At 50.3% G+C, this 25,518-nt stretch overlaps 1 protein-coding gene across 3 annotated transcripts in view; it reads left to right on the top strand.

Annotated features, from left to right (window-relative positions):
* LOC144768881 (uncharacterized) overlaps nucleotides 1-25,518 on the top strand; it is a 993,034-nt gene that overhangs the window by 561,496 nt on the left and 406,020 nt on the right. The window lies entirely within an intron of this gene.

Here is a 25,518-nt window from a genome sequence, read left to right as displayed (position 1 = left end):
CCTCGGGTTTTGAGTCAGGCTATTATATTGATGCCCAACTCTCAGTGGTATTTAGATTGGGTGGTGCAGTCTGACGTGTATTTGGGAGTGGGGGAGGGTTAAATGTTCTCCAGATATCACTCTAATCAAAAAGACTATTTCTTTTTTAATAAGTTGCTTTTGATTAAGATATATCTGGTTACACTCTGGTTAGATCTTAGCCTTCCTCCTATGTTGATAGTGGTAATAATGAGTCTGCATCATAGGATTTTCACTTTTGGTCTTCAACGTTGACTAGTCCCGGGAAGGGGTGGAATGGCGGAGGTGGGGTGTTAGCCCCCACCAAGCAGTGACTCACTCACCGAGTTCTTCAGATAACAGACTGGAATCACCCAAAAAACATTTTTAAAAAATAAAAGTTGTTCTTAGAAATATATCTGGTTACACTGGTAGGATCTTAGCCTTCCTACTAATTTGATTAATAGAAGTAAGGACAGTCTGCTCTGCAGTATTTTCACTGCTGGTCTTAAAAGTTGCTTATTCTTGAGGGGTCGTGGAGGGATCTATTCAACTTTGATGGGCCAAACTGTGACTCTCACCCACCCATTCACCCCACTACACCTGTTGGGAGAAGACTACAGGAGTAACTTGCAGCCCATGACCTCCGATCAGTGGGGTCCTCCCCATCTTGCATCCGAGTTACCGTCTAGAACTCACTGCACCCCCTCCTCACAGCACCAATCTATTGCAAGACCAGCCCTTTCGCAACTCAGTATTGTAAGTGTCCATCACCACAGACGCTTTAACTGAGTGCCAAGCTCATGTTCAGGATACAACTATTCAAGGGAGTTGGACCCCAAGCCAACTGGGTCTTCACATAAGCCACCTGCAGCGTCTGGCTGTCCAGTTAGCACTCAAGGCTGCCTTCTGCCACATTCAGCACAAGGTAGTCCTTATCCGTGCAAATAATATCACTGCTTTGTACTACCTTCAGAATTAAGGGGGGGGGGGGGGGGGGGAAGAGACACTCTCCACAGTTCTCAGCGCATTTGGTGGTGGGCACTCTGTCACAGTGCCCATCTTCTGGTGGAGTACTTACAAGTCCACAAGTGGGAACTTCTCCCACAAGTCCTACTCTCATATTTCCGGCATTGAGGGCTTCCCTATATAGAGCTCTTTGCCTCCTCTGAAAATACAAAATGTCCAAGCTTCTCCTCCAGGTACCCAAACCCAGTGTCCCTGAGCAATGCAGTATGAAACAGGTGGTCAGATTTGCCTATGCTTATCTGCCTGTCCCGCTTCGTCTGTTTGTGGTTAGGAAGCTTCTGGAAGAATCCCTCACTCTCATCCTGTTAGTTCTCACCTGGGCCAGACAGCCATTGTTCACCACTCTTCACAGGGCCGGCCTGGAAGCGTTAAGCTTCTGACCAGTTAGAAAAGGCGACCAGTGACCTTTTAAGCAACTTAGAAAAGTAAAGCTTCTAAAGCTACTTTTCTAAAATCTGACGTCAATAGTTTGAATTATTCTTAGTGCTAATTTGACACCTTGAAGCATCCTCCTGGCTCGCCCAATCGGAAAGTTACACTTGATTGGAAATAATAAATCACCCAATGTTAGCAGATGGGGCTACCAGCTTTCCAATAAGGAAAATGAACTTTGGCAACTTTCCACTGTCAAGGCACGTACAACTATTAGGATTTCCAATTGAAGTATCTTTTTACTTGCAGAACAGGCCTAATGCAAAATCTTTTAATGGTGGCACCTTAAGTTACAGGCCCTAGGTACTCGGAGCACTTTTTACTAGGGACCTACATGTAAGTTAGCCTTGCCAATTAGGTATTAGCCAAATTGTACCAGTTGCTGCACAATTTTAGGGGTCTGAGCACATTGTCTTGGCACAGTTCGCCAACACCTAAAGTCATCAAAAAGGGTGGTGAACCTGCAAACATCCATCTTCCTACTTTAGAATCCAAGGAGTGTTTTAAATGCCCATATTTTAATTACTAGTGAATGGTGGAAATGGTAGAACTCCCAGTCTATTGACTCTGACCAGTAGATTTTGATTCTGATGGATAGTTTTAACTACATACTCCTCTCCTTAAGAATATCCCTAGGTGCAAGACTAGATCTGGAGAATTTTCCCAGCAATGATCCTTCATTCCGATAGGTGACACTATCTGGCTCTGTGATGACTGTGTTCTGCACCAGCAGTGACTGCGCCGAGCCACAATTAAGCACCAACCCTTTCTTTCCACACCCCTAGACATGGATCCAGAAAGCAATTTTTTTTTTTAAATAGAGTACCAGGAAAGTTGTCCTTATGCCCCCCCCCACGCACAAAGCTGAACTCTACCTAGTCCTCCCCTTTGAAATGAGACGAGAAGGCACAAGGGTGTCATTCAAAGGGCCATACACCAGAAGCACCCTCAAACTCCGACCTGGTCCCAACATACCCTTAATTTCCTGGGCTGTTGTTGACCCATAGTGAATATCAAGCTTCAGGGAGGCTTTCGCTGCATCTTTCAGATGCCTTTTGTTCCCTCTTGTGTGCCTTTGTATGGAGCCGCAAAGGGCTCCAGTTAGACTTCTCTAGCAGGCTGCCCCTCTGCATTATGACTTCTTGGGGCCTTACGACAGGCCCAGTCTGCCACCTGCCTGTGCTTCCACTCTGATGTTAAGATCCACATCAGTCCCTTGTGCTACCATTGATGCTGAATCAGTCAGCGCTATCCCTGGACCTGCTCACAATGAAGATATCTGCCACGGAACAGTTTTTGGATCATTCCAAAGCTGCTGCCGTGTTCAATGACAAAAATGCAACAAGACCGTAATCCACTGCCTTGATGCCAGTAATATCAGAGGCTGGAGGCTTTTGCATAATGTTTCTGAAGTCATTAATGATTTGGACAACCTGCTCCACCTCACTATGCTGAAAATGGGTTATTTCTGGATTTACGGAAAGCCAGTGGGCAATCACCAGTCGTGACTCGCCACTTGGGCCACCAGTAGAAGAAAGTACATCTTTCACAATAGTTGTGCAAGGGCCTACAAAAGTGCTTGATTTTATAGTTGCTTACTGTTGAAACCAATGCACACTTGTTAATTGAGCTCTTCCAACTAGTCGAGACTCTAAAAAGCAGCCTTGAGGCCACTTGGTCCAAGAAGCCATACTTTGGCCCGGCTGTCAGTTGCCTTTTCATCAGGTGACCTATATCAACCGCCAGTGGCCATCCTTTTCTTGCCTGAAAGCTTGGTGGTAAATGCATCAATGAGCGAAGTCCTTCCTAACTCCTTTCCAGCAAATCCTCCGGCTCGAGTTGAGATGTATTGATGTCTTTATAAAGTTTGTGTTCGGACAGTTTGGCCTTAAGATCCTTGAATGTGGTGTCGTAGTACAATAAATTGTTGCAATCTGATTAGAGGGTACTAAGTCAGTGGGCCTCAACGACTTATCTTCTCGGGGACTGGTCACAACTGGTTGGGGGCCAGTCACATGCACCACTGAAGTCCAGGGAGACAGTCACCCGTTGGGTCCAGCTGTCTCTGGGTCCTTCGTGTATTTTTCTCCTTAACGGCGGTCCAGCAAAGATTTTGTCTTGATGCTGGGCTGCAGGCAGGATGCTGGGAAAATGTGGTGAGTGTTCCTGAAGCTATCAGGAGTCAACTCCGGTCTCAGGACTTCGAACGAAGATGCAGGCGAATCGAGTGCTGGTCCAGTCGCCACTGTCTTAACTGGTCACATGGTTACAACAGTGTAAGGAAGTGCCTCAGTATGTATGGTCATCCCCAAGTTTTTTTGACTAATGCTGCTGGTTTTTCCCCTCAGAGTGCACTGAAGCCTACTAGCCAGACTTGAGTGCCAGTGACCTGACCCTAAAGTGTATGTTGAATTGGCTGTACTCAATTGGAGTTGGCTAACTTACCTGTAAGTTCTTAGTAAATGGTACACTGGTACCCAGGCCAAGTAAGTTAGAAGGGTACCCTAGAGCTTGCAGCACTAATTGTTCCACCCCAATTAAAACAACTCACCCTGTCCTCCACTGCCAACTGGTAGAGCGGTTGTGCACTGCTAGCCAAACTTTGCCATTGAAAGCAGTGGCAAAGCCACAACTTCCCCAGGGCGTGTGTGTAAGTCAGATCTCTGGCAAGCCTACCGTGCCCTGAAGGCAGGGGTCAACATATGACACAGGCAGGACATGCACTTTGCACGTCCTGACAGTAAAACATACAAAACTAAATTTTTTACTGTGGAAAGACTTGGTCGCCCAATTGGAAAGTACATGGTTGCACACAAACTCTTGAATGGTGCGACCAATGTAGGCACTCCAAGATATCAAACATCTCGTTACATTAAGCCCGACTTGTATCAAAAGTCGAAGTGAATGTAACGTGTTGCTGTGTGCAGTTAAAACTCCTGTACCTTCCTGGGCACACATGAAGCCTGCTCCACGAGACTGCTTTCTGCTCTACGAGGCCGCTTTCTGCTCTCCTGCAGAGACGTGGCAGCGACTCTCAGAAAGGAGAACAGTGAGAGCTTGCAGGACATCGAGATGTCACATCCCTCCTGTATGAAGCCATTTGGTTGTTCGCCTCAGCAAGCAGGTTTCCAGGGTGAAGCAGCCTTTGAAGGGCCGATGCGTAACACCAGGAGAGATGACTGCCCCATTGTTAAGGTAGACATGCTGGCACAGGAAGGAGCAACACCTAACGGGATGATGGACGGAGTGTTGAACATTGCAAGCACTCGCCCCCCCCCCCCCGTCAACTGATCTGTGTTTAATCCATCATTCTTTACCTCACTCTACCACCACAGTTCAGACATGGCCATATGCAAATCATTCTGACCCTGTGCCTCATGGGAACAGTCCAGCCCGAACTGCCAAGCCATGTCTTTCCTGGACTGGAAACAAGCATCCTGGGACTGGTTTCTGGCTAATCAGCTGTCATCAGCCATCTGTGCCTACTATCTGGTAGTCATCCTTTTGGAGTAGCTCACACCACCTCCGACCGACAATTCTTCGACCCTGTTCCTGAGAGCAATTCACACTTTCAAGGTAGCATGTTGTCTCTGGTGACATTCTGCAGCTAGACAGGAAAGGCTATTGGAGGTTAGGACAATAAGATGGGGGGCCTTTTTAATTTAAGTCTGTATTACAAGTTACAGTAATTTCAACCCCAGCAATAAGTCAGGTTTTATTGAACAATTAATTTGATACCTTGAAGTAATATCTTTGGTGCTCCCAATTGCGGTGGCTAATGAAACTTAGTTAACCAATGTGATCAACTGCCTTCAGTGAAAACAGAAATTTCATGTTTTCGTTGTCTAAGCATGTTAAACCAAATTATCAAGCCCTTCTTTTTAACATTAAGCACTGTGCCTGGTGGGCTATCAAGGTCTTCCTTGTGGGAGGCTTACCACTTTTAACAAGCATTTGCAATGCAATAGGTCTCGCGGCATTAAAGTTTGAGTTATTGGCATTGTATATGACAATGTGTTGCATTACATTTTTTAGCAAAGTCTGTATTGGTGTATAAAGATGATTTGCAAGATGATAGCTGTTGAAAAATATTAAGCAATGTTTGCAATAATATTATAATATTGTAAGTTACTGTTGTAGTTATAAGCATTTTGGTAGTGCATAGTGATGTTGTGGTGCCCCTGAGGGATGCTGTGGTGGACAACACTATACAAAAGCTAATAATATATCATGCTTGCTGAGAGTTGGAACTCAGCGTGGTGATGGGCAGGACTAGCAGCTTTTCATCTGCTAGACTGAAACCATAGGTGGCAAGGAGACCTCCCAAAATCCTTCAAGAGTAGAAGTCTCCCCAGGACCGCTAATAGACCAACTTTCCTGGGTAACTGCTGGGCACCCCTGCAAGAATAAGACAAGAAGTTCCCCCTGCCAACTTCTCTCACTCTTCCTTTACCCGCTGCCTGCTGCAGCATCTGACAGACCCCACCTCTAGCAGCTGCTCACAAATCCTGATGGGTGACCTGGGATAGAGGATGTCCCAGATCTGTGTATCTTCTCCAGTCACCTACACCACTCAGCAGCAGAAATCCAGAATCCGCTAGGGCCATTAAGTGCTACAGAGATTACACACAAACAGAACAGCCAGTGAAATATAAGCAATAGCACATTGCTGCAGCAACAAAGTAAGATTGTTCCATTTCTCTGCCACAATATTAAGTCTTGCACCTTTATCCACCTGTGGGGTTTGGTCTTCCACTGAAGCAAAGCCCATACAAACTGGTACAGTCTACGCATTGCCCCAGGTTTGTAGTCAGTAGCCACAGATTTAAAAGCCCTGGCTCACTTATGGAGTATTTAGTTTATTCCAAATGCTAGATTTATCTTAATGGATTTTGACACCCCCCTCAAAAAAAATCCCATGCCATCACTGCCACTTCCCAAATCTCCGATTTACACTATTTTGTTTTACTAGGACTGGGTCAGGAGCATTATCTGGTTTCTTCCGCACGTTTTCTCCTAAAAACACCCAAATATACCCCATACCCCAAATGCACTTGATATAGCCCAAATCTATGTGACCCCCCTTTCTCTGTCTGTAGCCGGTGATGGAGCGGAGCACTCTGGTAGTCCCTTGGCGGACTATAAATAGTTCCACTGACCTACCTTGCATTAACTCTAGTCTTCTTTGTAGGTGAGAATAAAAACCTTTTGGTTGGTCTACATGCTCTATTTTGTTAGCCTGCTTTGTGTATCAGTGCAGTGTCACTTACTGTTTTTTACCCTTCGGATCTTGCTGAACTCTTGGTCCTAGCTAGTCCACTTCTCAACAAACCACTACACTTAGTAGTGAATCCCACAGTCTTCACACACCCAACACTTTGGTGGGGAACTCTATCACAACTTTCTTTGAGCTACTCCATGTTGCAGTTACCTTCATCCATGACCCATGACGCCTGTTCCTCATGGTTTAGCATCAACTCGGTAAGAAGGGGTCTCGGGGCTTCTGACAGTCCCTAGCACCCAGAATCCAGCCGAACCCTGTTACATTGTAGTCTACAAGATTACTGATGTAATTAACAAACACTGCTATGTTTTGGGCTACCAGCACAGTACTGCACATAAACTTTGAGCAATGTGTCAGAGTACTTTATTTGGTACATTTGGTTGTACGACACAATGTCGTGGCTGAAATATTTACTTACAAAAATCTCATACACAGTATACACTACAACTGTATCATCGAGTTAAATAAACAAAGAAGTAAAGATTTACGATTCTTAACTCCACATCTACTTATCTTAACTATACGATGGTAACAGATTTTGTGAATGCAATATTTTTGGGGGCTGTTGTGAGAAGTTGGCCTGATATATAGTGCTCACTTTTCTAGTGATCACTTTGTATCATACCAAACAACCCTTATTGATGATTGGTTGTAAGTCAACCTTGGAGACCAGCTATCCTAGTAGCATGGACACGAGCAGTCTTCAGGCTAAACTCTAGAGGGCGTGTTAAGCCAGCTGTTTCACCATCACATATACCCCTTGAACACCAAGTGAAAGGACACCACACAAGTTGTTATGAAAATAAAGGATATTTATTTATAACAAGTCTACCCTGAACTCTTTGAGTCAGGGAGCTAAGCACAACACAAAACTCTTATGAAAATACTTTAAGTTGCACAATTTACACAAATGCCCGAGGGGCACGAAAAACCATATACTACAAAAGTGGAATGCGAAAAACTAGCAGGTAAGTAACAAGATCCAGAGGCTTCAGGATCGCTAGAACTACACTACTGAACCTTAAGATTACGAGCAGGAGGCCTAGGGAGATCGGGTGCAGAGTGTGCACTCTCACGCGGGATGCGGGACAAAGTCTATGGATGCTAGATTTCGTAAAGTTAGTGTTATCGGACGAATCCGACTAGTTAGGCTGAAAACGAAAAAGGATCTGGACACTTAGTGAACCTACGTGGGAGCACCGAAATGCTCGAGTTACCTAGCCCAGGGGCTGCGGCTGCATAGGGTTCAAAAGACGTCGGGAATCCTCGTTAGTCTATGGAGCCTAAAAGAAGTTGTTGCTGGCAGGCGACAAGTGATGAAGTTCGATGGGATCCAAGCCTGGATCGGAGTTGAAGATGACCTGAAAGCAGAGAGGACTCCGTTCTTAATCACTAGCCAGTGATCAGATGGGCACCAGGATGGCACCGGATGAGGGCACCTCGACCAGGTGAGTGGGCGACGCTTGGCTCTGCAGTCTCTCGGACCAGGAGGCGTTGTCGGCGACCAGGATGGAGGGGCGAGCTGTCCCACGAGGGTGTCCGCTGTCGGCGCTGCTGAAACCAGGATTGGAGCAACAAGCCTTGGCAAAGGCAAGCCCACGCGGTGGACTCAAGATGGCGTCTGGAGTGGACCAGGAGGGTCCAGGGTGCTCCTCTGTTGGAGGGGAGCAAGGGCCAGTCTGGAGCAACCAGACCAGCGGTGAAATCGTCGTGGTTCGTCGTCAAGAGGGTCACTAGCCAACGGGCAAGTGACCGGACAACGTGGCAAGCAGCAAAGGAGCAGAAGGGCCCCACGCAGATCTCGTGGATGCTGGGAGGCTGGACTTCGGTGCTGGAGCTGCTTAGGGTTAGGGCTTCTCAAACCCCAATGCACTTACTCGAGGGTCTCTCGGGGGTCGTGCTGGAGAAGCGTCGTGCAGGTCTTGAAGATGGCCGGTCCCACGGGTCTCGTCGCACCCACGAATCTCAGCTGTGCTGGATGATGTAGGTAGAGGTCAGAGATGGCAGGGAATCCGGGTCTCGTCGAGCTGGGCAGTCTGGATCCAGAGGATGGACTTACAGCAAACCGCAAGAGCTTCGATGGTGCCTGCTGGTGCAGGGTGGCTACTCCTTAGCCACAAGGGAGAGTCTTCAGAAGAGTCAAGAGTTCCTTTCGTGGAAAGTAGTTTCAAGATCCAAGATTATCTAATTTGGGAAGTGGGCCTGCTCCTATCTTTATACTAAGAAAAGGGGCTGGCACGCGACTAAGTCCTGCCCTATGGGTGGGACTAGGAGGGGGGTGGCTACACCCCTCTCCTTTGTCCGGTCTCTCCCCAGCTCAGGGGCTGGTGTGCCCCAGGAACTGGTTTGAGCCGGCATATGCACAGTGAGCACCGGGGTGCCACTTGCAAACACCTTCCTTTCAGCCCTGCCTACCTGGAATACACAAAATCCTGTCTGGTATGGTGCTGGCACCGCCCCTGACAGGAAACCCTTTGTCCATGCCTCCGTTGCTGGAAGGACTCCCAGCAGCAGGAGGGCAGACTTGTGTCTCGGTGGCAGCATCCATTTTGTGGAGCTGAGGCTATGTCTGACTTTAACCGGGGTTCACAGTTACATACATGTCGTGTCCCTCTAGAAGGGTGGAATGCTAACCCCGTCGCCAGAATTGGCGAGGGGTTAGTATTCCAATTCGTATGACACCTTACTCGACATGTTTTGATAATGTTATACCAAAGTTAGCATTTAACCGCGAGGATTATAAGGCACTTAAGAGTATATGGTATAGCGTTATCATGGAACAACTATTAGGACTTGGTTCCGCAAGCTGCAGACGGGCTTGGCTCATGCCAGAGCACCATCTCACATAATTCCAAGCACTCTGCCTTCAGGATTGATAATGCCTGCCATAGGAGTGACTGATAGGAATATATGTCCATTTCAGGGTTAGATATAGGTATACTATATCTATAGCAAAGGGTGATTACACCACCTTGCCCCAGCTGTCATGCAGCCAGTTGTGTCCGTTTTAGATGGCCAGCCAGGGGTGGCATAATACATGCTTCAGCCCCTGGTAGGCCCTGGGTACACCTATGCCCTGGATACCTAAGGTACACTGTACAGGGACTGATAAGGTGGCCCAGTACCAATTGGTAAATGCACCTAAAGTACATGGTTGTCAATTTAGAGAGAGAACAGCTAGGCTGTGGGTCTGATTAGCAGGCCCACAGCCAGGGAAAGTCGTAAACCAGTGAAGCAAAAAGCAAAAATCTGGGGTGGCCATGGGATTGCAGACCCCACTCTCCTACAGCTGTTAATTCTACTGCAGTATAGTGACCTCCTACTTCTGAAAGCTTTTCAGAATTGGTTACAGAACCCATGCTTCGCGGACTATTTCTCACGTCTTAAAATAAAAAAATTGTGACCGAGCTGTAATTGCGCACGAAGAGCAATTTTGACAAAATCCAAAATATTGGCTGATAGCGATGCAGTCCCAACAAATAGCTCCTTGTCTTATGATTCAACATCCAGTGGTTTCATCAATCTTGTGTCATACGCTGCTAGGTGAAAATCCAGCAGGAATAGCTTCTCTAAATTACGCAACTTTCTACATGTGTGGTAACCAGATTAAATATTCCTCAGCTGGGCAAATTTGGACAGTGCCCTGTACACAAAAAAGAATTGTAAAACATCAATTAAAGTTTCAATCCCTCTGTCACCAGCAGTTTCAAGCCCACACTTAATACTATTTAAGTTTTTAAGAAGCTATTTTAAGACCATTACAGAGTTTACGAAAGGAATAGTTGGAAACTGTGTCTGGTGGAGAGTGTTTTCACGGTTTGCTTCCCCCTCCGCGCGCACTGGACAATGAGCGAAACCGAATCCTGCCGTGGGGCGGGACTTCCATCTTGTGAATCCCACGCCCTCGGAGTGCCTGGCCAGAGGAGCAGTAGAGACGCGGGGCTCCCATGCCCGAGGGAGAGCCCCGCGGTGGCGGCTGAAGTCTGGAGTGGCGGTAAGTGGACCTTAGTTGTAGGGGGGGAGGGGGTCTTGGTGCACGTGTGTGTTTTTGTGTGTGTGTGTGTGTGTGTGTGCGCGCGCGACGGAGCGGGGGGGCTTGGTGCACTAGTGTGTGTGACGGCGGGGGGCCTTGGTGCACTCGTGTGTGCGCAAGGGGGTGTCTCTCTGTTGCTGTGTGTGCGTGCATGGGCGCTCGTGTGGGTCTGTGTGTGCGCATGCGTGTGGGTTGGGGCTTCCCAGGAGACAAGAGATGGCCACAGCGAGCGCGCACGCGTAGCCCGCTCCGATCGCCATGCGCGTGGTTAACGCCACGAGACCTAAAAAGGAACTTTTTGACCTGTCAAAACTGCTTATTTTTGCCATGGTGTGTTGGCAGTTTTAACGTTGCCCTACTAGGCTGCAGTGGCAGGTCTAGAGTCAGATTTTCACTTTAGTTACTGTGGGAGTGGCACAATTAACTATTGCAGTCCACTAGTGACAATTAACTTTATAGCCCTGGGTATTGTATACTAGGGACTTCTGGATAAATTAACCAAGCTAATTGGATATTAGCCAATTGTGCACATACGTTGGGGGTTCGAGCGCACCCACTTGGGACCTGGACAGCAGGGCCTAGTGCTCCACTGAGTTGAAAAGCCAGCAGCATCAGTCCAAAAACCTGGGTGGGGGAGGGGGGGCAGGAATTTTACAATAGGTTCTTTCCTACAGTCTTGCTGGCTGAAAAAAATGCACAATGGATCCGAAACTGGGAAGTATGTCTTGGTTGATGGATTTTGACAGCACAGACTCAGTGGACAGATATTGGTAGCTCTGTACTGCATAGAAGGCATGCTGGGTGTTATCAACCTGGTTTTCGGAGGATGTCCAGGTGTCCCTTATTTGACAACTCTAGATTGTTTGAGGAGAAAGTGGATTCGGTTCTCGAACGATTTGCGAACATTCTTCAGGCATGAATTCTGGGCCTCTTGTCGCTTGCAAAGCAGTTACACCAGTAATACAAGAATTTTAGAGGTTAATACTTTGAACTTGCCTTCACACAATGGCACTCTTTCTAACTTGCAGAAGCAGCCACAGTACTTATGGGGCTGAGATGGCAGCCCCAGCTGTTAGCCCCAGAAAGACATCTCTTCTCTACTGCTTCCTTCTCTGCAACAGCAACTGTTAAGTTGTTTTAACTTACCCTAACAGCCCCAGGAGGGGCAAGGCAGGGTACAGCATCACCCCCAGCTGGATACCCATAACTTTAAGCAGGTGGGTATTACAGCGAGTCCCTGCCCGGTTCCCCCTCCCCACACCAGAGCAGCAGTTAGTGGACCATTATGCAGTCTTACTGCAATAGATCAAGAATCAAGAATGACAAGTATATTGTATAGCGCGCTACTCGCCCGTAAGGGTCTCAAGGCGCTGAGGGGGGTGGGGGGGTTGCTATTGCTCGAACAGCCAGGTCTTGAGTTGTTTCCTGAAGGAGAGGTGATCCAGGGTCAGCCGTAGGTGAGTGGGGAGGGAGTTCCATGTCTTGGCTGCCAGGTAGGAGAAGGATCTCCCTCCGTCGTGGGACGGAGGTGAGTGCGAGGCTGGCGGATCGGAGCGGGTGGGTGTGTAGAAAGAGGCGGCTGTTGAAGTACTTCGGGCCCATGTCGTGGAGGGCCTTGTGGGTGAGGAGTCTGAACATGATCCTCTTGTTGAAGGGTAGCCAGTGCAGGTCTTTCAGGTGGGCAGAGATGTGGCTGCGGCGAGGGATGTCCAGGATGAGTCGTGCTGAGGCGTTCTGAATGCGCTGGAGTCTTTTCTGGAGTTTGGCTGTGGTTCCTGCGTAGAGGGTGTTCCCGTAGTCCAGACAGCTGGTGACGAGGGCCTGGGTGACCGTCTTCCTGGTTTCTGTGGGGATCCATCGGAAGATCTTTCGGAGTATGCGCAGGGTGTTGAAGCAGGATGATGAGACTGCGTTCACTTGCTTGTGAGGAGTCCAGGATGAAGCCCAGGTTGCGTGCGTCGTCCGTTGGTTTGGGTGCGCTGCCCAGGGCCGGGGGCCACCAGGAGTCGTCCCACGCGGAGGGAGATGGTCCGAGGATGAGGACTTCCGTCTTGTCTGAGTTCAGTTTCAGACGGCTGATCTTCATCCATTCTGCGACGTCTCTCATTCCTTCCTGGAGGTTGGCTTTGGCGGTGGTGGGGTTGTTGGTGAGGGAGAGGATCAGCTGGGTGTCGTCGGGGTAGGAGATTATGTTGAGGTTGTGTCGGCGGGCGATGGCTACGAGAGGGCTCATGTAGACGCTGAAGAGGGTTGGGCTGAGTGAGGATCCTTGCGGCACGCTGCAGATGACTTGGGTGGCCGCGGATCGAACGGGGGGAGGCGGCCTCTCTGGGTTCTTCCGGCGAGGAATGAGATGATCCACTCCAGGGCCGCTCCTTGGATTCCTGTGTTGCTGAGGCGCTGTATCAGGGTGCGGTGGCAGACGGTGTCGAAGGCTGCTGAGAGGTCCAGGAGGATGAGGGCAGCCGTTTCTCCGTTGTCGAGCAGGGACCTGATGTCGGTGGCTGTGATGAGGGCGATCTCGGTGCTGTGGTTTGCTCGGAAGCCGGACTGTGGGGGGTCGAGAGATTCGTTGGTCTCGAGGAAGGCGGAGAGTTGTCTGTTGACGGCCTACTTGATGACTTTGCTGGAAAGGGGAGGAGCGAGATGGGGCCGAAGTTCTTCAGGTCCGTGGGGTCCGCGGTGGGTTTCTTGAGGAGGGCGCTCAGCTCTGCATGTTTCCGGCTCTCCGGAAAGGTGGCGGATGCAAACGAGCTGTTGATGTTCCGGAGTTGGGGTGCGATGATGGAGTCTGCTTTGTTGAAGATGTGGTGAGGGCAGGGGTCGGCGGGGGATCTGGAGTGGATGATTATCAGGCGGGTGGTGTCTTCGGTATTGACAGGGGTCCAGGTGCAGAGGTTGGTGGTTGGGGGCGCTGGTTCGATGGCAGGGTGCATGGTTTGTGCGTCGAAGCTGATGTGAATGTCGGCGATCTTGCGGTGGAAGAACGAGGCGAGAGCGTCAGAGGTCTTGCGAGGGAGTGATGTCGATGTTGCAGGCGCTGGGATTGGAGAACTCTGACGATGCTGAAGAGCTCCTTGCTGTTGTGGGTGTTGTCCAGTCTTTCTTTGAATGCTGTCTTCTTGGTGGTGCGGATCAGCTGATGGTGTTTGCGGGTGGCGTTCTTGAGGGTGGTCATGTGTTCTGTTGTCTGGTCGTGGCGCCAGGCTTTCTCAAGGGTGCGGCAGGTTTTCTTGGAGTTTTTGAGGTCGGTGGTAAACCATGAGGCTTTCCTGCTGCCAGGTCTGCTGGGAGGGTTCTTCAGTGGTGCGAGTTCGTCGGCGCAGTTGGTGAGCCACAGTGTGAGGTTGCGGGCTGCCTTGTCGGGGTCCGTCGTGTTGGTGGGCGGGTTCTGGCTGAGGGTGGTGGTGAGCTGGTTGGCGGTGATCTTGCTCCAGCTTCTGCGGGGATCTTGTTGCGGGTGGTGGGGGGTCGTGGTTCTCCTGAAGTTGAAGTGGACGCAGCTGTGGTCTGTCCAGTGTAGTCCGGTGGAGTGGCTGAAGGAGATGTGCTTGCTGGAGGAGAAGACTGGGGTCAAGCGTGTGGCTGGCGTAGTGGGTGGGGGTGTTCACCAGTTGCTTGAGTCAGAGGTTGTCCAGTAGGGCGGCGGTGTTGCAGTCCTTGTTGTTCTCCATTTGGAAGTTGAGGTCCCCTAGGAGGATGTAGTCTGAGGAGGTGAGGGCGTGCGGGCTGATGAAGTCTGCGATGGCTTCGCTGAATTGAGTGCGTGGTCCCGGGGGTCTGTGGATGAGTGCCTCTGAGGGTGGTCTTGGGGTCGGTGTGGATCTGGAAGTGAAGGTGTTCGGCGGCGTTGAGGATGTCGTCGAAGTTGGTTGTGATGCGGAAGGTGTTTCTGTGGACGATGGCAATGCCTCCTCCGGTTTGGTTGATGCGGTCCCTCCAGGTGATCTTGTAGCCTTCTGGGATGGCTATGGTGATGTCGGGGTCTGAGGAGGCGTTCATCCAGGCTTCCGTGAGGAAGGCGACGTCTGGTGAGGTTGTGTCGAGGAGGTTCCAGAGTTCCACGGCGTGCCTGTGGACGGAGCGGGTGTTGAGCAGGATGCACTTGAGGTGGTTGTTGCTGGTGCTCGGCTTGGCGGGTGCGGTGCCGGTTCGGAGGCAGGTGAAGCAGCAGGTTTGGCAGGTGAAGGGTCCGTGTGTGCACCTCGGGATGGCTTGGTAGCAGGCGGCGTTTTGGCCGGCGTTAAATGCGTGGAGGGCGGCTGCGTCGTAGGTCCGTCGGGTGCGCTGGCGTCGTCGAGGACCAGGGGTCCTGGCGCTGGGCGCGGACAGGCGTAGACGGGCTTGCCTTTGGCGCACAATCGGCGCACCCGCTGCGCGTACGCGCGGGCTCCATTTAAGGCGAAGTGGGGGGGAGGAGCAGCTGGGAGGCGGGAGCGGGGCGGTCAATGGGGAAACAAAGGAAAAGGGGGCGGGCCGCGAGGGAGCAGCGGCGGGAAGCGGGGAGCTGAGGGGGGGTCACACCAGCGGTACAGTAACAAAGGATGAAGCGCAACAAAACCTACTTACAGAAAAAAGCACTAATACAATAAATATAATACAAAACAATGAAACTAGGCACAGTAGGGCAAAACTGGCAAAACCAAAACGGGTGAAAAGGAGCGGGCAGTAGCGAGGGGCACAAAGGTCAGGGACGGACCTGTGGCGCTGGGGGAGAGACACGCCTTCAGCTGGTGGGCCGTGCGGCGTGGGGGGTGTCCAGGGGTCAGGTCACACTCGCCTACGCCGTGCGGGCTCCATTTAAGGCCAAGTGGGAGGGAGGAGCAGCTGGGAGCCGGGAGCGGGGCGGTCAATGGGGAAACAGAAAGGAAAGGGGGGTGGGGCCGCGAGGGAGCAGCGACGGAAAGCGGGGAGCGGAGGGGGGTCACACCAGGGGTACTGTAACAAAGGACGAAGCGCAACAAAACCTACTTACAGAAAAAAGCACTAAGACAGTAAATAAATACAAAACAATGAAGCTAGGCACAGTAGGGCAAATCGGGAGAAAAGGAGCGAGCAGCAGCGAGGGAGCACCGAGGTCAGGGACGGACCTGTGGCGCTGGGGGAGAGGCGCGCCTTCAGCTGGTGGGCCCTGCGGCGTGGGGGTGTCCTGGGGTCAGGTCACCTTTCTCTGGCCAAGGGTTCCATTGAGAAGTTCCCAGCTTTGGATTAGGAGGAGGGTTGATATTCACTCTACGTCCTCTTACAGAAGATTCCTACTCAGTGCCTTTCTGCCTAAAGGCAAATTCAGGATACGCACCCTATATACGATTTCTCTGCTCTGGACCCTGTAGACTTGACCGCTTTCCATGTACTTGCAGGACGGGTATTCTCAAATCCCTGTTCTACAGTTCCACAGTGTTAACGTCAATTCACATTTACTGCGGTCCCCTTTCTATGGCCTTGGGGGTTTTCAAGAAACTGATGGCAGTAGTCGCTGCTCACATTTGAAGGACAGAAATACAGATACTCCTGTACCTAGATTGGTTGTTGCTCAAGGCAGACTTGTCGCAATCAGTGCTAAACTTCTTCCGGGCGATGGATGAACTCCCTTACCTTTTTGATGTTCTCCAGTATTGGGTTTTTCATAGGTTCAGAAGCTTGAATCATTCCCAGTCGTCTTAAGTGGAAGACCCCACGGTACCATAGTAAAGCAGTATGTAATAGTATCCTAGTCTATGATGGCAGTGCAAAGTCACTTTAATAGCCTATCATCTGATAGAGACATCTAGCCGCAGATTCCCTAACTTAGAATATCCCCAAGTTGTCAGCCTGGATGTGGATTTTTTTGCAGCAGCAGCAGCACCTCGACCTGACTCCGTTCACGGACGTGATGTTAGCGAAGTCGTACAAGTTCCTCCCGGCCTGCTGACGTCAGTTTCCTCCTTTTCCATGTGCAATGCGAATCCAGAGTAAGCGGTACCTCTGGCCTGTTTTCAAGCCCCCTTTGACACTTCGGAACAGTGTGCGATGCCTTAGGGCTTTAAAACGTGTAACTCCTGTTCGCTGCAAATGTCCGCGATGGACCCACACCGTATCTGCATGTGGTGTCTGGGCAAACACCACGACTCCACAGATTGCGATGTCTGCTAACACATCAAGCCGAAGTCCCGGCGGGAGTGCAGGATGAAGCTGCTTTCAGCTCGCCTGTCCCAGTTGGAGACGTAATAGCCCCCGCTCTCCTCTTTAGCGGAGGGGCGACTCGGACCCAAATGGAGGCCTATGCCGCGTCCTTGGAGCCTCCACTACATGCAGGGTCTCTGGCGGACTTGCCGGCGGGTTTGCCCCTGGCCCCGGCTGAGCCCGTTGCCTCTAGGGAAGATGGAGATATGGCGTCGTTGGGGCGCGGTCCGGCTGGGTCCCCCTCTTCGACCCAGCCGGACCACGCAGTGCTGCATAGTCCTGTGGGGCTCCCTGTGGCGTCACTGGCGGTTGCTGGTGCTCGCAGCTTTGCTTCGGGCCCACCTTGGCCTTCAGGACAGGCTCGTCCTGCACGTCGTGTGAAGGGAGTCTCCCTGAGCTCTGCTCAGTTTTCACCTCCACTCTTCTAGTTCCAGTGTTTATCTCAACATGTCAAGTAAGAAGTCTTTATTCAGACCTTGCTCTTCTTGTGGGAAGCTGCGCCTTGTTGAAAAGGACCCCCACCAGAAGTGTATCTACTGTTTATACCCTGATCATGAGGCTGGCAGCTGCAAGTTCTGTAGAACTTTTTCTACAAAGACTCTTAAAGACCGAGAAGGCCGTCTTCTCCTTTGGCTGCAACGTCTAAAGGACAAGGATTCTGCACTGTCAGACGCAGAATGTTTACATTCTGGTCTTTCTACAGCAGCCTCTAAGCGTGGTAGTGTTCAGGAGTTTCCATCTCCTTTTCTCAAAAAGACGAAATTGGCCTTGTCTCTGGCTCCTGTGGTGTCTTCTGCCACTCCTACCACCTCTACGCCCACGAGACCTGGCTCTCAGGTGTCTTCTGCTGCATCTTGAGGTGTTTCCACGCCTCTTAAAGTTCCGCCGTCGACTGGAACGTCTACGAGCGTTCCGACGACGAGAACAGCATTACCTGCATCTTCGACGACGACGCTGACTACAACTTCAGCTTCCTCGTCGTCGACGACGGTCTCGTCGACAGCCTACACGTCGACGAAGGTTTCGTTGCCGTCTAAACTTGTTCTGTCGACGATTCCCATCTCCTCGTCGACGAAGAAGACAGAATCCTCGTCGACGAAAGTCCTGAAGAAATCCTCTCGTCGACGAAGACATCCTCGACCAAAGCCCCGTCGACGAGGACTCCGTCTACGGAGGCTCTACCAGCGTCGACGACTTAGTCTACAGTGGCTCGCCCGTCGACAGTGATCCCGACGACGACTCAGTCGACGGCCAAACCGTCGATGATGACTTCTCGTAAATTATCGTCGTCGGTGACCAAGTCAGTTTAGTCGACGGCACCGTCGATGGCGGCACCGATTTCCTTTGCCTCTTTGCCGTTCGTGCCATTGAAGACTTCAGAATCTTCACATCGTCGCACAAAGGTTCCGTGCCAACAGATCTCGGATCCAGAATCGCAACCACCTTCTCCTATGTTGGCCACTACATCTGAGCAGGACAGTGACTTGGAGCATGATGGGGATACGTTTGGGGCGGCACATAGTCCCTCTGATTTATTAATTAAATGTCAAGACTCTGATTCTGACGATGGCGGAGACCAAGGCTCTCAACATGAGGAGCAGTTGGTCCAAGTTCCTATGGCTACCATTCCAGCAAGCTTGATCTCAAATCTCCAACATATGCTGGATGACTACAACTGCCGTTTCCCAGCATCACCGCAGACTACACCTGTTCCATCTCCTGCTCCTGTGGCACTACCTCCACCCTCTCTGCCGCCTATATTACCACCTACAACTTCGTCTCAGGTTCAGAAGTCAATTAAAATCCATACAACGGTTTACCCGCAGGATGCGGATGATGAGGCGGTCCCAGAGCGTGAGGACGGAGAGGTCCCTGACAATTCGGATGACGATGCAAGCGACCAGGATATGGCTGAATGGGACGATTATCGGGCACAGACGCCCTCGCCTCAGCCAGGTAACTCTGGTGAATCACTTCCTGTGGATATCGCCAGTTTCCATCTTTTAATGGATAAGGCGGCTCAGCGTTTCAAATTACCAAGATCACAACGTGAGGAGGACTGTTTTCTTTATGATTTTAAAGATAAACCTTATAAGCAGTTCCACACAATTCCTATCATCGATTTTTGTTTGGAAGGAGGGAATTAAACTCATGACTGCTCCGAACTCCTTACCTGCTCAGATTCCGCGCCTTGAGAAAAAGTACAAGGCCCCCACTGGTTCTCCAGCTTGCCTGATTTCTCACCTCAAGCCGGACTGTGTAGTGACCCAGGCCGCACAGCGTCGAGCCCGGAACCGAGCGTCTCCAATCACAGCCCCTTCAGATAGAGAGGGTCGACGCTTAGATGCTATTGGCCGAAAGTTTTCAACGATGGCTTCAACATCTGTCCGGGCAGCCAATGCCTTAGCCATCTTGGGACGTTATGACCGGCAGATGTGGTCAGACATTTCAGATTTGATGCAACTCATACCTGATGCTTCCAAGGCTGACGCGCAACAGATTCTTCGCGATGGTCAGAGGGCGTCGGAAGAAATGATCGACTGCGCAGTCGATATTGCTAACACAGGTTTCCGTCTGCTTGCAAGTGCGGCTGCACTCCGACGACAGGGTTGGTTAAAGTCCACCTCCTTCCGGCAGGAAGTCCAATCCAAAATACTGGATATGCCATATGATGGGGAATCGCTATTCGGATCCCATATCTGACGCCCTGGAGTCAATTAAGAAAGACACTGATACGGCGAAGTCTTTGGGCACGTTGCAATTTCGGAAGCAGTCCTTTCGAGGTGCGCGCGGACGCGGCACTTCCAACGTTCGAGGTGGGCAACAATACCGCTCCTACAATCAGTGGCCAACGTTACACGCCCAATCAGCAATCTCGTCAGCAGACCTCCAGACCCTACAGAGGAAAGTCTTCTTATCGTGGATCCAATCCTAAGCGCCAATGACTTTTGTCACCCTCAAAGTGTTAAAGGTCGAATCTCTCTTTAATTCTTAGTGGTCCTCGATCACCTCGGACCGCTGGGTTTTGGACATTGTACTCCACCTTGTGGCCCGCCTCCTCCACATCTCGAGGAGCTTTACCATCAGGTCCGTCTTCTTGTTTTGAAAGGTGCAGTCGAAGTGGTCCCGAAACATCAAAGAGGAGAGGGGTTTTACTCTAGATTCTTCCTCATACTCAAGAAGACCGGAGATTGGCGACCCATTCTGGATTTGAGGGCTCTCAACCAGTTCCTAAAGTCCCAATCGTTCCGCATGCTGACGTTGCTGGAAATCCTGCGTCTTCTATCCAGCGAGGATTTCATGACCACCATAGACCTGCAAGACGCATACTTTCATGTCCCAATTATTCAACATCGCCAGTACCTGCGTTTCAAGGTGGGACCAATGCATTTTCAGTTCAAAGCTCTGCCCTTCGGGCTGCGATCAGCTCCTCGTGTGTTCACGAAGGTACTGGCCCCTGTGGTGGCTCACCTGCGTCTCCAGGGTGTTCAAATCTTTCCATATTTGGACGATTGCCTTCTCAAGTCTCAATCCCACCATCAGCTATGTCAGGACACTCATCTTTGCCAGCAGGTGTTTCAATCCCTGGGGTTGACAACGTCGAAAAGTCAGTTTGCGCCTCTGCAAACGAGAACCTTCTTGGGAGTGATCCTAGACACGAGACTTTCAAAAGCGTTCGTCTCTCAGGAGCGGCAACAGAAGATCCTTCGTCTGGTCTTCCTCATTCGAAGAAAACAGTCAGTTTCTGTTCGGACGTTAAAGTCATTTTTGGGAATGGCATCATCTTGTATCGCACTGATCCCAAATTGCAGATTGCGAACCCGTCCCATTCAGGAGGAACTGGACTTAGTGGCGTCAGGTCTCCGGGTCTTTCAACGACCTGGTCACGGCCCACATGAGAGAGCTTGCTTTGGTGGGCGCAGCCAACCAATTTGGAGACGGGAACGTCGTTCCTCGTTCACGCACCAGATCTCACGCTCACGACGGACGCCTCTCTGGAGGGGTGGGGAGCTCATCTCCAAGACCTATCCATCAAAGGCAAGTGGACTCTGCTCCAGCGCAAGTGGCATATCAACAGGCTAGAGTTGATGGCGATCTTCCTTGCGATCAAATCGTTCCTTCCTGTAGTTCACGGGGAGTCCGTGCTTATCCAAACAGACAACACCACCAGCATGCACTACGTGAACAAACAGGGAGGAACCAAGTCTCCACATCTGTCTCGCTTGGCCCAGTCGATCTGGGATTGGGCTCTCCAACATCAGATCACCCTGACAGCTGTCCATCTGCCGGGCGTGTCCAACATCCTGGCGGACTCTCTGAGCAGGTCCTCTTCCTCAATGCACGAATGGGAACTGCAGCAGCCGACTAGATCTTGTTTTCCACTGATGGGCTCACCCAGCACTAGACCTCTTTGCGACACCGGAGAATCGGAAATGCCCGTCTTACGCAAGTTGGCATCCCCACCCCCGGTCGTGCGGGAATGCCCATTTGATCGATTGGTGCGATCTATTCGCTTACGCTTTTCCGCCGATTCCGCTAGTACCGCGGGTGCTGTGGAAGATGCGGAGACAGTCCTGCCACATCATCTTGATTGCACCTCACTGGCCCAGACAGGCCTGGTTTTCGGAACTGCTTCTGCTGTCCCAGTGCGAGCCCATCCCTCTGCGACCCCGTCAAGACCTCTTACCGATGGACAGGGGCCAGGTGTGCCATCCGGACCACTCCACGCTACAGTTGTCGGCATGGAACCTGAGCACCTTGAATTCGCAAACTTAAACATATCTCAGGAGTGCAGAGACGTCCTTGCTCAGGCTAGGGCTCCGTCTACCATCAAAACTTACAACTCAAGTGGAAGAGATTTTGCCATTGGTGCGTGGCAGCGAATGTCCACCCCATCCATTCCACTCCGGAGCAGCTTCTTCCGTTCTTCTTGAGTCTGGCTCAATCAGGACTTTCACATGCTACCCTGAGAGTTTTTCTAGCTGCAATCTCTCGTTTTCGACATGATGGTTCTTCTTCCTTCTGTTCATCCAGAATCATAAGACAATTCTTCAAAGGGCTCTTCCGCAAGTTCCCACCTGTTCGGCGCCCTCCTCCAGCTTGGCACCTCAAAATTGTCTTATCTCAGCTTATGAAGTCACCATTTGAGCCTATCCATAAGGCGGATATCAAATGCCTCACCTGGAAAGTTGCGCTTCCTTTAGCTTTGACTTCTCGTTGCGTGAGCGACCTTCACGCTTTTACTGTCAAGCCGCCTTACCTACAGTTCAAACCTAACGGAGTGGCACTTCGCACCAACCCCTCGTTCCTACTTAAAGTGCCTACGGATTTTCATCTAAATGAGCCTGTGTTCCTACGAACTTTCTTTCCAGACCCAAGCTCTCCGGCGGAACAGCGCTTACATTCTTTGGACATCAAACGATGCCTTAAATTCTACATTGCCAGAACTGCCTCCTTCCGCAAGTCCGATCAACTGTTCATTGCTTACGGACGACTGCGTAAGGGGCATCCAGTTTCCAAACCAACTATTGCCCGTTGGCTTTCCTCAGCCATTACCTTCTGCCATCTACAAGCTGGCAAATCATTGCAGTCTTCAGTGAGGGCTCATTCTACGAGGGCGATGTCTTCATCCACCACCTTTTTTGCTGGTGTTCCTCTTCATCAGATCTGCCGTGCAGCGACATGGTCCAGCAGGCACACCTTCACCAAGCATTACTGTTTGGATGCCATTAATGAAGCGGATACCGCTGTGGGACAGGCAGTGCTTCGCCATCTTTTCCATTAAGGTGAGCCTCTGTTCCCCCCTCCTTGCTCTTTTTGCTGTGATTGCTATGATGTTTTACATGACTGTATTATTTATTATTATTATTATTATTATTATTACTGTCTTGCTTGCCATATGTGCTTAGCAATCTCAGCTCTCGGAGGTTACTGCTTGCTATTCTATTCAAGCATGTGAATCTATGAAAGACACCCCTAATACTGGAGAAGAACAATTGTTACTTACCTGTAAACAGGTGGTTCTCCAGTATTGGTGTCTTTCATAGATTCACATGCGACTCACCCTCCTCCCCTCAGAGGCTCTCTTCTCCTCATGCACTCTTGGTCACTTGGTGCTACAAAAATCTGAGGGCTTGAGCTTATGAGGAGAAGGTTCTAGAGGGTGCTAGCGCCTGATTGGCTGTAATTTGGACTAACATAATGACACTAATGTGTTACAAATAGTTTTTTTCTCTTTACCATGCATTCATATGTAGAAATAGTTTTAAAGTTGTATTTCCTCTCTTTTATTACGTATTATGTTTTCATATATATATATATCTTTAGCATTATAGCAATTTTATTTACCGTGGGACTCCCACTTCGACGACGGGGAATATTCAAGCATGTGAATATATGAAAGACACCAATACTGGAGAACCACCTGTTTACAGGTAAGTAACAATTGTTCATCTTTGCATTTCAGACGGGTCTGTGCCGTATACCAGATAATGACTGTATGCGCTGTCGTTCCCATAAGGTAGGAGGAGCATCTCCCATCATATAATGCGGAAAGAACTCCCGCCTCACTCTGTTCATACCGATCTTCCTGGAAAGCTGGTTCTGTTTGGGGTGCGTGTAACCACTGATTAATTATTTTCAGTTGGGCTGCCCAGTAATAAAACTTTATATCTGGGAGGGCTATACGCCGTCATACCAGCCTTGGACCAGTTTACCCCTTGAAACACGCACAGGTTTATTTCCCCATAGGAGGCCCGACACCATCGCTGCTATGTTTTTAAAGTATTTTAAAGGGACTTGAAACTGGGTATTTTTCAGCACTTAAAGAAATCTGGGAAGCGTCATCATTTTAAAAAGGGCTGCCTTGCCCAGGAGGGTCAGAGGCTGGTTATGCCAGTGTAGCACATCACGCCTAAATCTTTCGAGTAGAGGGTCTAGATTTTTAAGGAAGAATGCATCCGATCCAGGTGTTACCCAAATACCCAGGTACTTGAAAGAGTCCTCCTTACACGTAAGTGGACAATCCGCCGGGAGCAATGGGGGCAGGCCCTAAAGGATAAACAACTCTGACTTGGACCAATTGATGGTATAACCCGATGCCCGACCGAAGATTTCACAGATATTTAAGAGTGTTAATATTTAGCGTCTTGGGGAAGACAGGTATAACAGCTTGTCAACCGCATAGTGAGATGCGGTCCTCCCAATTCGCAGTCCAGTTAAGGCCGCGAATCATAGGGTCATAGGGTCCCATCGGATACAGGCCGCCAATGGCTCCAGAGCTAGCGCAAACAGCAATGGAGACAAGGGGCAGCCCTGGCGCGTACCCAGACTCAACGGAAAGTCTCCAGAGATGTGACCATTCGCCACAACATGTGCAAGCGGGCGCGAGTATAACAATTTCACCCATGCTCTGAACTTGGGGCCAAAGCCCAGATGTCTGAACTGCAAACAGGTAAGGCCATTCCACCATATAGAAGGCCATGCGGGCGTCGAGCGAGAGGATACCTGCAGGCTCTTGGAGACATGGCATACCCGCCACTACTGCCTGCACCCGTCTGAGATTAAGCCCTGTATTTCTATTGGGCATAAACCCGGACTGGGGTTAGTCGGGTGGCAAGCAATTTCGCTAGTATCTTGGCCTCGGCGTTAAGTAGAGATATTGGGCGGTAGGAGGCCCAGTCATCCGAGAGTTTACCAGGCTTTGGTACCGCCAGGATGGTAGCCAGTCGCTGATCTCAGGGCAGCTCCCCCTCTTCTAAACTATTTGTGTACATTTGCAAAAGATGTGGGGCAGTCAGGTCAGATGTGTGTTTAAAGAGCTCTATTGGGATTCCATTGGGCCCCACTGCTTTCCCCGGCTGTAGGGCATGGATGGCAGTCCGCAATTCATCAATCGTCATATCGGCCTCTAGTGTGAGAGCCGCTTCTTCAGACAGGGCAGGCATTTTAATATCATTAATGTATGTTTGCGCCTGCTCTGTTGCCATCTGAGAGTTAGAAGTGTATACTTGTTCAAAATAGCCCGCCAAGGCCTCTACTATATGTTCAGGGTCGGTCACCACTTCCCCTGTTTGAGTACGGAGCTGTGCTGTCGTGTTCTGTGCTCTTTCTTTCTTATATAACCATGCCAGAAGCTTGCCCGCTTTGTCCCCTACTTCGTATATGGTATGCCATGTAGTTTGTAACCGCATTTTAACCTGGTTGCGCTGATACTCGTTGAGTGTACCCCGCATAAGGCGAAGATTTTGTGCTGTTGAGGGTGGGGTCCTCCTCATGTCGGGCCTGTGACTCAGCCAGCTCCGCCTCCAGGGCCTCTAATTCACCTTTCGTCTGACGTTTATAGCCTGTTATGGAGGCGACGGCCTGCCCTCTCACCACTGTTTTAAACGCTTCCCATAATATACAAGGGGATCGCACTGAGGACACATTTTCTAGAAAATACTGTTTTGTGACGTTGACTATATTTTTGCGGATCGCAGGATCCTGGAAATAAACTGAAAAGATAGAGAAAATACACTTCCTCACCTTAGTGTTCATTGTGTAGGCCAGGGAAATGGGGTAGTGGTCTGAAATCCCACTT

Source organism: Lissotriton helveticus, chromosome 7 (genome assembly GCF_964261635.1).
Source record: "Lissotriton helveticus chromosome 7, aLisHel1.1, whole genome shotgun sequence".
NCBI classification, from domain to species: domain Eukaryota; kingdom Metazoa; phylum Chordata; class Amphibia; order Caudata; family Salamandridae; genus Lissotriton; species Lissotriton helveticus.
This window is presented reverse-complemented; position numbering and strand designations above follow the sequence as displayed.